Source organism: Coptis chinensis, chromosome 5 (genome assembly GCF_015680905.1).
Source record: "Coptis chinensis isolate HL-2020 chromosome 5, ASM1568090v1, whole genome shotgun sequence".
Taxonomy (NCBI): Eukaryota; Viridiplantae; Streptophyta; class Magnoliopsida; order Ranunculales; family Ranunculaceae; genus Coptis; species Coptis chinensis.
In genome coordinates this window covers 69,403,643-69,417,831 of record NC_141460.1, presented here as the reverse complement: position 1 = coordinate 69,417,831, position 14,189 = coordinate 69,403,643, and the positions used below count along the sequence as shown (strand labels likewise).

The window sequence follows — 14,189 nt, the reverse complement described above, 5'->3', positions numbered from 1 at the left end:
GGTAGCCACTCCCTGAGCTACCCCTTCTAAGGCAACACAAAGAATACTTCCCTAACTCTAAAGAACTATACTACTAGAAGAAAAGTAAAGAACACTAGCATGATATTAATATTGCAAAACATAAACCCTATTCTATACTTCCATCCCCTGGTGTGGGCAATGGAACTAATAACTAAAAACATAAAGAACTAACCTGATTGAAGAACACCATGAACCAGAAGAATCATTAAACCTTAACATCGGCTTCATCTTCTCCCTTGAAGGAGAAGATTAGCCTTCCATAGAGAAGGAAGAACACGAAGAACGAGAAGAAGAAGAGTCAAAGAACATAAGACTAGAAAGACTAATTTATTAAGACTCAGCTAGTTAAAGCCGGTCTTTTATTATTAATCTCTCTCTGCCTTAAGTTCTGGAGACAAGAGTATAAGTAAATTGGCAAATTACATGAGGCACTTAGGTCCTCTATTTATAGAGGTTACAATAAGCTCTAGAAGCATTCCAAACTGTCATTTGTTTCCTAATACAAATAGACTTCTTTCAGAGTCCAACTTCGTCTCCAAAACTGAGAAGGAATTGGCTACAGTGTCGATTCATGCATCTGGACGCACTATTCATGCGTCTCAGACGCAGGCAATGCGTCTGGACGCTCAATCCATGCGTCCCAGTCGCGTAAGCCTATTTTGTCTCTTCTGCTCTATCCTTCTATCCTCTTTTGCGGGCTTTGGTCCAAGAAACAAATCTTTTGGCCTTGGGCTTCCAAATAGACATTAAAATAGGTCCAAGTCGCATCTTTAATAGCTCCAATTCCTTGGCCTTCTCCATGATTGTCCATGGGCTTCCCATGTGATCCTTAATGCTCTGAATTGCTCCGTTTTATCCCTTTTTCTCTAATATTCCACAAAACTCTCTCTTTGACCTATAAAATCATAAAACATAACTTACAAACACTATTAGTCCACTAAGATGGCTAAACAAGAGGCATAATCGAGAGTTAAATTGCACTTTTTGAGCACTTATCAATTGACTGAAATGCTAATACTACATTTTTGTATGCTTCGAAAACAACTCCAGAAAGTGAGAATTCAAAAGAGAATTTCAGGGCCATTGATTATAAACACAATTAAAGAATAGGATATAGTGAGACACATAGTGACACTGCAAACAAATTGCAGAGCTTAAAAATTAATGTACAATTTGTGAGAGTAACCAAATACGATTACATTAAATCACATTCATTCTTCACATTTACCATAGCAACAAAAGTGGGATGGATATAGTTGTCAAGGACCAAAACCACAAAAGAAAATGAATACATACCTCAACTTTCTACATCTTGTAAAACCCATCTCCCTCTTTTAAAATCTGCAAGCCCAATCTATACCATCTCAGGGACTGTCACTTGATAGTTAGTGACATACTTCTCTATGAATTTCTCCTCATTTAATGTCAACGCTGAAGTGACTAAACCTGCATTCAGTCTTCCTATCAAACCGTTTGAGTACAGAATTTCCAGCACATTACACCTAGGAATGATCCTTTTCTCAAGACTTAGAGCAAGTATCACTGGATTTTTCATAATATCCGATAGTTCAAAATTTTGTTTTACAGTGAAAAACTCGACCCTGCTTTGCATATTCTCTTTTGAAAGTACGAAAATACAAGGTTACCTCTTAAACATTGAAAGACTCTCCGCATGAGAAAATCCCAAGCTAAATACATACCTTTCCGAGGGACAGGTAACAGCCACATCCAAGAAACTGGTTTTGAGTAGTGGGGCAATTTTGAAACAGAGATTTTTTTTTTTTACTTCTAATAATAATCGGCAGTGGAGGCAGAAGCATTTTTACCTGTTTCTCATACACATAAGATGAGAGCACCTCAGGTTGTCTGACATACATCCCAGTGTTTTTGTAAATTTTCAGGTGTATGACATACATTCCAGGGTTTTCATAGGCTGGTTTATCGATCCAGTCGGTTAGTGGCTGTGGTGGTTGACCCACATACTGAACAGGGCATCTCTTTGTGGGCTTGGTGAAAATAGAGTATTAGGCTTCCTTAGTGGCACCACAGAGTGTTGGTATGTTGGACCATATTTGATTGTCAAAGGCGACTTTCCTTTGTAAGTGGTATTGTTCTTAATCGATACCTCTCTTGTGCTCTGTAATTCTGTTCTTTCCACATTTCATTGTAAGAAGGTGCCGATCTAGAATTAACAATTGTACCTCTAGGATTGCTAAAGTTCCCATGGAAATAATTTTGATCCTGGCCATATCCTCTTTCATATCCTGAAGGTCCTGCTGGCCTAGGCTTGTCCATTGTATGGTTGTTTGGAACATGATACTAATTCGCTGGATAATCCAACAACGCAGATGTACTGGGTTTCATTTGGAGTGTGTTCCTGAGCAGCCTATGAGACGCTTCTCCTAAATGAGGTCCAAAGATAGCTCTCGACACTTCTGGCCTGTAAAAGCAGATACAAAAATGTGGCATTCAATTAATAGTGATTAAATCTAGTCAACCAGTGTATAATGTACAATAATGGGTTAGTCAACTTAATCACCATTGGAAACTCAATATGTCCAGAATATGACAACACGAAATCAGATTGTACCAATATCTAACAGTATTTTGATTGCATGGGAGAATTTTCAATAGTAAACCCGACTTTGTAATATGAAAATATTCAAGCTAGGAGAATCCTGATTTTTCACTTGCTCCAGTTCTCTAATGGAAGTACCGAGGCAGGGAAGTTACGATACATACAGTTACTATCACATGGAAAAGTCCCCACTACAAAAAAGATTTATCCATCCCAAGCATTTTCTGAAGCACCCACCCAAATCCCCATGGCTATCTCAAAGTATCTTTCAGATGAAAGGAATGGCCAACTTAACGGTTTATCATAATCGACCCGGCGGACTCACTTCAAGCAAGACAAGAACATTTTTACTTTCTTACCTACAAATAACTGTTCTCTCGGTATTTATAGCTTCGGGTTTCCTCCAATACCGACAAAAAATGCACATTTTAGACCTTAGAGCAAATGAATTATTAGAAATTAGTCTCACCTATCTCTAGCTTGATGGCGCGCTGCTTCTTTGTTGTCTTCATGCCATAGTAATCTTGGAGAGGGTTTTACATCAGAAGGATTTATAATTTGTTATCAAACCAGAAAATAAAGAGGCAGATATATTCAGCAGAAAGTGTTAAATCGACAATAGTAACAAACTATGATGCAAGGAAAGATTCAACTAAGGGGATTTCTTTTTTAAGAGAGAGCGAATGAAGGGAGATTTCTTTTTTGATAACTGAATGAGGGCAAATTTGAGAGAGATAAAACTCATAAAAGAGAAAAGAGAAAGATGTCTGAGATATATGTTTTTTTTTTTTTTTGTTGGCTTTTACCTTTTTAAGAGAGAGAGAGAGAAATGTGCGCATAAGAAGAAGAAGAGAAGATGAAGAGAGAGACGGCTGGTTTCCTCGCATTTAAATTCGGCATAAATGGTAATAATTTGGCAATAAATGTGAATGCTAAGTCGTGAACAATTGAATAGTGGCGTGTAGTTGATTTCCAACTTGAATTTACATGTACGTCCGTAAGATACTATGTAATTTTAAGGGTATAAATGGTAGTAAATTTTGAAATGACTAAGTAGTCCTTTTTAAAGGCATTAAATAATTTGTTTAAATATTTTATCAAGGGTATTTAGTGGTAGAAAAAAGGCTGGTCCAATTTAAATGTCCATGTTAATTATGGTGTACTCTACTAATATATATATATTTCTTAAGGATTTAAAGTAAATCATTAGTAGGCATGATAGTTGAATGCAAAATAGTTAACTCAAGATCATAAATACCTATGTGAATAAGCAAAATTGCAACTGTTAATATATCTAAGGGGTAAGTCAATCGAAACTATTTGAAACAAGCTACAAGTCATTATAAGCATCTTATAAGAAACCCTGATATCGCAAACAAACAATCTGTCCATTGTTAAGTTAAACCAAGATACACTTAGGTCCAATACCCATTAATTGTTCTTGGGGAACACATGTATAACTGAAACCCTTTGTGAATAACTCAAACACTTACAACCAAATACAAAGCACCTATATATAAATAAATAAACATTTTGCCAATGCTTTAGCCTACCCCCAAAGAGCTGGAAAAAAATATATATTTACACTTTAATCAATTTTAAGTGCCTAAGAGTCGAAAAGTAAACTACGAAAATTCATTATCAGTGTAAGTATATGAACGATAAAAATTTCAGTTTGAACAGTCTAATCTGTTAGTTTTGTAGCTTTTAGCACAGACATCGACAAGTAATGAAACTTGGTTCGCTTAAATGTAGACTCGACGGGGTAACATTTTCGTGTAGGTAGCAGAATTCCAGCTTGAACACGACTCAAACTTTCTGCCCTGCGCACACTGCTAAACACAACAACTATCACTTTTGCTAGTAACATTACCAAATATCAGCCTTTCAAATAGAGACTAATAGCATCAACTTGGTGATGATGTCCACTGAAATATAAGAAACATTCTACAGTAGAATCATCATATAAACATGGAAACAAAAGAAAATAATCATCATATAGCCATGTATAGTAGCATAAACAAAAGAATTATTGGAAAAAAAAAATACCTAGTAATTAAGAAGCACCTGATATTCATAAAGGGCCAAAGCCAAGTCCTTGTTCAAATAGCACAGCCATAAAACTACAAGCAACAGAAGTAGATTCCTTCTTTACTTCCCTGACCCTAAACAAAATAACATAAGAACTTAAGCTAGAATCCAGGCGACCATCACCTACTTCATATCACCAGGACTTAGGTAGCATCCAAATATAACTAACATGAGTTCTGACGGAAACTTATTCCTTGGCAGTAGCCCTATATCAAATCGTGATAATATGACTTGCACTTGACTATGCACTATATTCAAGATGCCTGAGTAACAATGTCAAACCATTACTAATACTATACTGTCAGCCTATATGCAACTCTAAATACCACAAACTAATAGAGTCCTTGACTATTTGAGTGCATTCTATTAATTGTAAACTTTCAGTAAAATTAAGGATTTTTTAGATCAATCAAAGCTAAAAGTGAAAAAACCCTAACTACCCAAAACGAATTAAACTTTGAATGAACATAGATATCAAGCAAATCTTAGGCTGAGTGAAACAACATCACCTGATTGCCTTTTCATTCGCTCTTCTTTAATACCCAATGTGAAAACATTCAAAGACAAAGCCGCCTCTCGATGGCAACAATGACCTTGAAGTGCTTGTTCATCAAGAATAGCTTGAGCAAAGTGATACTACAAAGCAAAGAAAAGGCTAGGTGTATGTAGGAACCTGACTTAAGGTCTTCATAATACTTTAACGATTTCCAAGCCTTAGCATAGAAGAATTTCAGTCTAACCATTTATCTGCAAACAAATACCTTAGCATACCACAACACCAACACAACTTTAATTCAAACTCTCTTTCCAACCAGCCACCTAGGCGAGGAAGCTTAACCCAATCTTTCTTTCAACCTCGGGAGGAATTACTAAAAGAAGGATTACAAAAGGAATCACTTGACTTATTCATTTATTTACGCATTTCGCTTAGGCAGGAGGAGAGAACTAGGTCTATCGAGCCAAAACTACTGGGAGGGGAGGGAGGACCTTAACACAGTACTGACTTGCGGTAAGAATGGAAGGAAGGGAAGCACTTAGCACAGGGATAGTGGACTTCTTAGACCGAACTACCTAGCCTATCCAGCCTCAGATACGTCTCATGAGTCTGAGATTATAGAACTTACTTGATACCTAGATATCTAGCTACTAGGAACATCCTAACTAGTCAAATACGAAGGAAAGAGCAGATAAAACAGCAGATAAGCATAACCAGAAACCTATTATACTAGATATGCATTGCTGCTCTTGGAGTCTAAGACTTCTAACTCTTTAGCCTCATTGGACTCAAGGACATATCAAAGATTAACTAAATGATCGGTGCTACATAGTGCGAAACACACTTTGGTGAACTTGATTATGGACAGAACAATTATTAGCAATATCTTACTCTTTAAAAACTTATTTCGTGCAGGCTGAGACAAATATAGGGAACAGTACACATTTGAGAATTAAGTCGACCCACCATAACCACCTCTTTAGTGTTTGGGCCACTCATCCGAAATATAATCAAGGAACACAGTTGACAGAGAAAAGGTATTATCTAAAAACTACATCAGTTAATTCGACCCCCACCAAGTAAAGAGAACTTTTGTAACATTAGTATGCTAATTGTAGCAAGCATTGGATACAGACATTTGTTCCATACTAAGGGATGCCAAAGAACTGTGTTTCTTCTATCTCTAACTAATTCAGATGCTGGAACTGTCTACTCAAGTCTAAAAGCCATATAAAACCACTTGGCTATGGCATACAACTAAGAAAAAGAGTCTACGTTTCTTAGCTTGCTGGCCAAGGGGCACATGTTTAATACCATGTAGGAGCTGCCATTCTTACTACAGTTGATGCAGCTTTTTGTCCACCATGTAGTGTAGCATAGCTAAAAGGGAGTTTATTAAACTTACCTTTTGCATATTACAAATGAAAGGAACAAAACAAGAACTGAGGCAACATAACAGAAACTTTTAAGTTTAATTCTCCAATTGTGTACCCTTAATAACTTGGGCAGAAAATCAATCGAGAGATTGGGTTTAATTCCTTACCCCAATCCAATACGTCAGAAAATTTTCAAAAGAAACTTCAAATGTTCAACTGATAATCAAAATTGGGTAAAAACAATATATCTAATCAAGTGTATTTTGGGTGCTTCTCTACATGAATAAGGAAAAAGTAGGTGAAGACAACTCTTACCAAGTAATTAATCTAGTGGCAGATCCTCCAATTGTGTGCTGGAAATTAATGTGAATCAATCTGCTAACTAGTTGCATCAAATATCAATACCGAAAATATTACAACTAACCACAATTAAATTAAGCGGAACTGATTGATAAATCAATGCATAAAGGGAATTAGTCTAGAAAACACACATTGCCACTACTTAAGAGCAAGTTACAAATTTTCTATATCAATACCTTGTCCAACAGGATATTCTTTCATCATTAAGAGATAGGCTCCAACGTCGAAATTCCACCCCCAATCATCTCCAACACACTGTCCCTTCTGTCTGCACACCCAGTAAGTGATCACAACTTGAATAAAACTGAAACTGAAAAATGAACATAATACATTGGGTCAGTAGTATCTAGTTAGTGCTATATAGCAACTGATATATAGCACGTCTCAATAAGATGATGCAACATCTAACATTGACAGTCAACAAGTGATATCTTCATTTTACACAGTTCTACCAATAAAGAAACTAAGAAAGATTTAAAATCCGGGTGTGTTATATAGAATGTAATGCAAGGCAACCTGTTGGCCATTAATGGTTAAAACTTGAAAGCCCCACTATTTGATACAAGTCTTATAACATATGAAAATTCCGTAAGGACTTAAGAAGTTGCAAGTCTATAACTAAAAACAAAAAATTAACTATTTGATTCAAGATGTTGTGTCCTACGAATGCATAGAACCATTCTTTCAAACAATTAACAAATTTACTTCTTAAAGGAATCTTGTTTGAATCAAAGAGATTAATGCTAACACTAATTTCAGTTAACATGAAATATCAAATACGTCGTCAACACCAAAAAAGATTGCAGTTAATAAACGTATTTTTATTCCTAATTGTAACAAACTAGAAGCAAAAAATACCGAATCTCAAAAACCAATTTATGTACTAGTGTTAGCCTGGGATTATAGAGGGTTGAACATTCAAAAACAGATAAAATTCTATTGCAGCCCAACAACACTTCCCAACCATTAAAATAATTGAGACCAAAATCAACAAACACCCAAATCAAAATAAAGCATACGATAGCACTAAATACAAGATGTGATATGGGTGCTGAACCCAAGGATATAATTCAAATGTCAAAGAACTTGACACCAACCTCTTTCCATAGTTTTCCCAGCTCTAGGATGACCTAAACAATATGCTCCGATTCAGACCAACAAATCAAGGTAGACAGTAATCCAAACAACCTAACCAGTTGCAATAAAAACTCCAAACCAATTTACTTGCAGACTTATTGTACACAATATAAGCCATCTTGCTTCTATGTTTCTACTGCTACAATGAATCAAAGATAAGGGGAGACAATTTAAATGGCTATTGCAAAGACGGGACAGAAAAAACAAACGGCTGTGAAAACAAAATTAAACTATACGCCATTATTGTGACCTTTAGTCAAACACTTCATAGATAAATAGAAAACCCAAAACAGACAGATAAGCTAAGGTACTACTGTGTTTGTTGTTGCATACTTCTAGACCACATACATCACCCAACCGACACATTATTTCAGTTATGCAAATTAACAGGTTAAAAACAAGATGTTAAGTTTCAGATTGGTACAACTACAATAAATTTTTCCAAACCAACAAGGAAAAAACAGAAAGAGGATGACTGCTACAAATTTAATTGCCAAGAAGACTCGTGAGGAGCAGTAATGTGATGATAATTAGGAATTATACACCATGAGTTTTGAACTAAAAATGAGAAATTTAATTTCAAAATTTTGAAATCACAATAAAAAGAAACCCATAAAAAATTTCTAACTAAAAACAAGGAATTCTTACCAGATGAATTGAAAATGAAGTGAATCGAACACGTAGTGAGCAGGACAATTTTTTAGAAGTGAGCCTTGCAACTATATCCAGGAGAGACATAGAGACCCAGTGACGATTGAAAAGAGGGAGTTTTAGCACTATGTTTTTTTGCCCTATTTTCAGTTTTATTTTTTTGTTTTTCGATCGAGCGGTTTTGAGACCCCTTTATCCACGGTAGGTGTAATTTTGGGAAAAACATAAACCACCTTTTTTTGAATTCGAATAGATCGAAAAAGGTAGAGAAGAAGGGTTTCTCATTTGGTGTTCTTAAGTTGAGGTTGAGAAGAAATCGAAGTCTTTGGACATAGTTTTGAAACAAAAATTGTCACAGTGAAATTACAAATTCACAACATTTTATGTCGCAACAAAAGTTTTCAAATCTAAAGTTAGTGGGAGACAAAGGGAGGTGAGAGTGAACGTGGCTGTATTGTGTTTCGAATTAGTTGTTTTTTAGTGGAGTTGTGAGTGCTGGACAAAAAACTAGTTGGGTCAAATATTGGATCACTTAAGGTCGGATAATATGTAACTATTTTAGTAAAATGGTCACAAATAGTTCTCCACACATATACACCTTCTTTAGAAAAAAACCATTTGTGACCGTTTCGAAAATGCACGTCACTAAAAACTTTTATAACAGTCACAAAAACCCTTTTTTTCTATTTGTGACCGTTTCAAACAGAACAGTCACAAATAACATTTTAAAACAGTTACAAAAAACCTTTTTTCTACTAGTGAAGGTTTTCTCTAGTTATATAATATGAAGACTCTATTATCACAGACTGGTTCTTTTTGAATATCCATTTCCTTCATTCTTAAACCATCACATAATCCCCGCAACACCTAATAAAGACATCTAGCTCAATTAGGAATAGGTTAGTGTGATAGTAAGTGGCAGATGTGTTTGATCGACTTTGGCTTCCTTGTGTGTCATTGAGATTGTAAGGTAAAGTGTGTCCACTCCACACTGGAGTGAGCAAAACTTGAGAGGAAAAATCAGAGTGGTTTTTGTCTTGACATATATGTGAGGACCTACTTAAGGACGTTATTCCAAAGTTTCAGAAACGGACGACCTGTTATTGCATTTCATAGCATAGTTCATTATATATATGTTTATCCGTAGATGATTGATTATTATGCACATATTAGCTTAGATTTCGACTTGATTATTCTATATTCATTGCTAGTGAAATGTATAGATATCTGAGAATAAAATAGGAAATAATAATTTTATTTTTTAGTCGTTGTAGTATAGATGAAGTTTGTGAGTACCTTCGCTAAAAAACTCTCACGAGGCTATAACTCGACCACTAGGGAATTCCTAGTGGTTTAAGGACTTATTGCATATGGTCAATGCAATCACACTCGGCGAAAAGAGATTAGTTAGAACTCTATTTTTGGTCACTTATATTAATTTCTCATATTTGCTTGAGGACAAGCAAAATACTGTTTGGGGGTGGTTTGATAAGAGCCCAAAACTGTAGTTTTAACCCCTTAATATCATTACATTTAGGCCAATTAGGTGTATAATAAATATGAATTAGTATTGTCTACGTGCGTTTATGTCTTTCAGGCATTGGAGTCAAATATGTGAAGAAACATGTCACTTTTGAGAGATAAAGGAGCAAAGGTTGGTTGCTAAGAAGTTCTATGATTAAAGGCCAAGATTCAAGGAGAAAAAACCTTTTTAAATCCCGGTCAAAGTTGAAAAGTCAAAGTTAACGCGGTCAGAAATAGAGCAGAAAAGTCAACAGAACTTTCGCAGGCCGTATCTTTGGACTTCAACCTTGGAATTGGGCCAATTATATGTCAAAACGATCGGCTCGGAAAGTTCTTTCTAACGGTCTAGGCCTTGACCCAATCAGAGGAGCAAAAGTGGACGAAAAGCCTGTTGTAATAATTTCCAACATATAAACCCTTTTTAGACTTATGTAATTAGGTTTTGGGCTTGATTTAAGGGCCCAAAACATGGCTCCAAAGCCCATGCATGAAATTGTAAACCTAGCCTCTCTTACATAAAGAGGACTAAAGTATAACTCTCTATATACTTAGACTTAGATAGATATAATTAATTAGAGATAGATAGTAAAGACTTAGACTTAATTATTAGATTAAATTTAAGTTAAGTTATTGTTCTTCAGTATTCATTTGATTAATAAAAGAAAGTTTGTTCTTCATTATGTTTCATTCTTATTTATATATTCATGATAGTCTAATGACTCCTAGCTAAACCTCCATTAGAGGGGTTTGATGAAGCTTGATGAAGACTTGATGTGATAGTTAGGATTATTGCTTTTAAGAGTTTCACTCTAGTAGGATAGTTGATTCGCCATGAGAATGGGTTGGACTTCCTCACATGCTAATTATTAGTTGGCAGAGATTGCCATGAGTAATTAGGGATCAAACACTTAATCTTAGTTGATTAGGATTGCAATAACCTACACTAACATATTATGAGTACATCAAGTGGATTCAAATCTCCCTAATCCCTTCTCCATATTCACATTTCAATATTCAATTATCATAGTATAAGTTAATACATCTTATTTAAGTTCAATTGCCATATTAGTATAATTCAATTCATTACTCTCATTCGCTTTGTTAGTATCGATTAAACTAGCGAAAACTTATGTTTAAAGGACTATAAGTGGAACAAATTCTCTACTCCATTTATTGCATGATTCACGAGAGTAGAACTTTGATAGTTTAGAGTAAATTAGTATAACTTTACTTCTGTTTAAGTTTAATTAGTTAAGTAGGAGTAAACCATACTTTTTACGTTTATCAGTGACCAAGCTATGAGTAAGCTTGATGTCAAGTACACTTTCATTGGATATAATGACGATGATTTTGGTTATCATTTTTGGGATGACCAAAACAGGAAAGTAATTTGGAGCAAAGATGTCGTGTTCAATGAGATGGTTCTGTACAATGACAGAAATGAAGCACAACCCATGGAGCCGGTTACAGAGAGTGACACTGAGTATGTTAAGTTGGAAGGCTTTGATATGAGTCGAGGTATTGTGGAAGTTCCACAGTCAGATGATGATAGTAGTGACTCAGATGAGGAGACTATGCCACCAAGTCCATCTCCACCTTGTGCAATAAGGAGGTTATCTAGGCAAACTATACCAAGCATGAAGTATTCTCCATCCACCTATTTATTTACTGATGATGGTGAATCTCATTGCTATGATGCGGCATTGGAGGTTGGTGATGCTAACAAGTGGGAGCTTGTTATGTATGATGAGACAAAGTCCCTCGTCTCTAGTGTCATTTGGGAGTTGGCCAAAGTACCTAAGGACATGACTCTACATAGCAAATAAATGTATCGAGTCAAGAAGGAACATGATGGTTCCAAGAGATATATGATAATGATATTCTCCCCAAATACTTTTTAGTCAGTGTTTAGTATTGTTGTAGTGGAAGGTTTAAATCTTAAACAGTTAGATGTGAAAACTGTTCACCTCCATTGTGACCATGTTGAGGAGATTTACACGCGATAACTGTTGAGTTTTCTACGGAAAGATAGATAGAATATGGTGTGCAAGCTGAGAAAGAGGTTGCATGGTTTTCAACAAGCCCCTAGGCGGTGGTACATGGTTTGCACGCACCCGTATATGTCACATGCAGTAGGAGTTGCTTGGAGGTTTATAGCTAACCTTGGCAAACATCATTGGGAAGCAATGAAATGGATATTGTGTTATTCATGGAGTACCACGGAGACATGTCTATGTCATGGTAGAGGTGTTATGAAGATGAAGTTGAAGTGTTCAACTTCGTCGGGTCTTCTTGCTTGAAGACCATGTTAGATGAGCTGAGTGTTTTATTAGTAAATTGGAATTAGATGGAGTTGTTACAATTGAGATGTGATATGCATATAGAATCTCGAAGGTTCCAAGTGGGAGATTATTGGGTTATGGAACCGTCGAGCTTCGCTCCGATGTCCGAACAACATACTTGAACGACCGTACCGTGTCATAGTTGATCTCACAACTTGTGGGCATCGGCCAAAACCACCCCTATTTGAGATATTCTGGAATTTCGACAGTTTATTGAAATTTCGATTTAAAGCCCAAGCCTATTTTCTCACTAAATTTTCTCCCCACATATAAAAGTAAACTTATGGTTAGGGTTGAGATAACTTTGAGAGATTAATTTTCATGGGAATTGTGGGAGCTCTATTGAGCTAGGGTTTGAGTGAGGTTGTTTGTTCTTGATTCTAGTAAACTCTCCAATCTTTACTTTAAAAGAAACTTGGCTCTTGTGTGGATGTAGGTAACATTTACCGAACCACCTTAAATCTTTGTGTCTCTTTGCATTTACTTTCATATTTATTGATTGTTAGTGATTTCTTATGGATTGAGTAGTAGTCTTTATTACTCTATTGAAGTTTGTTGTAATAACTACTAAAGTTTTGGGTTAGTGACTTCTTTGGTGTGATCTCCAAGAGAAGTCATTTGCGATAGAGAGTAACTAGGTTGAGGTGTGACTTCCTAGTGAAATCTCCAAGAGAAGTCATTTGGGATAGAGAGTAACTAGGTAGAGGTGTGACTTCCTAGTGAAATCTCCTAACAACCTGATCCACTTGACCATTTCTTCACCATAAATCATATGATAGGGAGTTGTCCTGTCCTGTTTTACTTTTCACATTATATCTCTTCGTGTTTAGGTGCCCCGTTCTAGGTGTTAAAAGAAATGAAAACCCTCCCATCCTGGGTGTAAGTGCCTAAGCAGTATCAAACCTAAGATTTCCTTGTACTGTGGGATGGTAGCACACCTGTGACCCGCCTAGCCAAAGACTCCTGTGCAGCCTGATTGATATACACTCCTCTGTTGGTGTAGGACTTCAGTTAATCTAAATTATTTTCCATTGAATTGCCTTTGCATTGTTCAAAAAACAAAAGAAACGGAAATTATGAAGATAAATCAACCTCTGTGATTGTGTGATTCTTTTAAATAAATTGGAGACAACTGTATTTCATTAAAAGTCTTTGTGAATTGCGATTGCTTTAATTTATTTATATGTGAAATATATAAAGACGTTCGAAAATGTAATACATTAAATTGGGGGGGGGGGGGAAATGTGCTGTCACGGAGAGTAACAGAAGTTGGACTTGGTAGTTCAATTCCCTTGACGAGACATATAATTGAAGGCTAAAATATAGATTGCGTATTCATCAAATACAGAACGATGAACTGTATTAAACTCATAGATTCTCCTAGAAATGTATTTGTGCAATTTCTGGAATCAAATTCCTAATGGACAACTGGATATTGCATATGAAATATAGGGTAGCTCCTAGATATAAAGTATGCAGAAAAAACAATGATCATCTGATTCAATTCAGTGATACGTTAGAAACATTGTGTTTCCCTTTTGAGGATTGTCTTACTGACTTACCGTCATCATTCTTTGAGCTTTGGTTTTCTCATAAACATAAAATTAAGGAAG

At 35.8% G+C, this 14,189-nt stretch overlaps 1 long non-coding RNA gene across 1 annotated transcript in view; it reads right to left on the bottom strand.

Annotated features, from left to right (window-relative positions):
* Positions 1-8,135, bottom strand: part of LOC147498591 (uncharacterized) — a 33,598-nt gene extending 25,463 nt beyond the window's left edge. The window contains exons 1-4 of the long non-coding RNA XR_015194329.1: positions 8,009-8,135; positions 7,099-7,190; positions 6,878-6,944; positions 4,281-4,764 (exon numbers count right to left, since the gene is read on the bottom strand). This is a non-coding gene — a long non-coding RNA (uncharacterized LOC147498591). The remainder of the gene's footprint in view (positions 1-4,280; positions 4,765-6,877; positions 6,945-7,098; positions 7,191-8,008) is intronic.
* Between the last annotated feature and the right edge of the window lie 6,054 nt (positions 8,136-14,189).